The 1,187-nt window shown below is 43.9% G+C and overlaps 2 protein-coding genes across 5 annotated transcripts in view; one reads left to right on the top strand and one right to left on the bottom strand.

The window, feature by feature from the left end:
* The window catches only part of USP40 (ubiquitin specific peptidase 40), a 411,887-nt gene that overhangs the window by 122,976 nt on the left and 287,724 nt on the right, over nucleotides 1-1,187 (bottom strand). The window lies entirely within an intron of this gene.
* LOC138173202 (UDP-glucuronosyltransferase 1A1-like) overlaps nucleotides 1-1,187 on the top strand; it is a 132,029-nt gene that overhangs the window by 45,316 nt on the left and 85,526 nt on the right. The gene's annotated exons all lie outside the window — the stretch shown is intronic.

The raw sequence follows: 1,187 nt of genomic DNA, 5'->3' as shown, positions 1-1,187 counted from the left end.
CCATTGATCCTCACCAGTAATGTGTTGACTACCAGATGGATGAGCAAGTGAAACATCAGCATCCTAGAGCTGTAAGGGTTCATAACAGTAACTTGAAGTTCTGGTCATCTCAGCAGTAATGAGTAAGGTGGAAAGAAGGGGGGATGTAAGGGGAAGATAATGTGATCTGTTTTGGTCATGTTGGGTCTGACATGCCCATAGGAGCTTACCCACACTTCCTTTAGTTCTGGCAGTTTTCTAGCACCCTTTCATCATTGATTCCCCATGAAATTATGTCCAATTGCCCAGCAACTAGGAAACCATCGTATTCATTTTCCAGCTCCCTGTTGTGTTCTAGAAACCCAAAGTGAGTCTTGTAAGGGAAGCAGTGTTGCATGGAGGTGCCCTAGTGGGGAGAGAGAGTTAGTGTTGAAATTGGATACCCCTGGGTTGGAATCTCCTGTGGTCTTTTCTCTGCAACTGACTCCGCTGCTCGATACTTCCATTTCCTCACATGTAAAACAGAGATAATAAAACTGATAAGACCTGCTTCTTGGCAGTCTTGCAGGATAATGCATGTGTCACATCAGTGCCATGTGCTAAGTGGGCAGCATTAATTTAGTGACCACTATGGTGCCAGGCACTGGGCCCCCCGAAACAAAATGAAAACATACGTGCCCTCATTCTGTTGCCTCTTAGAAATGAGGCTCTGCAGTCAGCTTGTGTGTGTGAGTGTGTGTGTCTGTGTGTGTTTGTATGAGTGTGTCTGTGTGTGTGAGTGTGTGTCTGTCTGTGTGTGAGTGTGTATGTGTGTGTCTGTGTGTGTGTGTGTTCTAGTTTCCAGATATTCAACCATAGACCTGCACTTTAGACAGAGTTTCTAAGTTGAAACCCAGATTCACTTGTGGAAACCAATCATCAGCAAATGTTTAACAAAGGGCAAAAACCAAGTGCTCCATTTAGTGGGAGGGGCCGTGGAGTCACAATCAACAGGCACAGTGGAAAAATGCAAATGCTCCAAAGGCCACGATGACTTAGGGGTTTTGCTGCCACATAAAAGCTATTGTTTATTTTGAAGATTTGCTCTCTCAGATCATTGAACATGGTTTGGAGCTGAGCCAAGTCCCAACCTAAGTAGTACTTCTAGGATGATGCTTTTTGCATTCATTCATTCATTCATTCATTCATTCATTCATTCATTCATTCAT

This window comes from Petaurus breviceps, unplaced genomic scaffold (assembly GCF_028583685.1).
Source record: "Petaurus breviceps papuanus isolate PSGF00001 unplaced genomic scaffold, PetGlider_PUasm1.0 567, whole genome shotgun sequence".
Taxonomy (NCBI): domain Eukaryota; kingdom Metazoa; phylum Chordata; class Mammalia; order Diprotodontia; family Petauridae; genus Petaurus; species Petaurus breviceps.
Note: the sequence above shows the minus strand (reverse complement) of the source record. Positions and strands in the feature narration are given on the sequence as shown.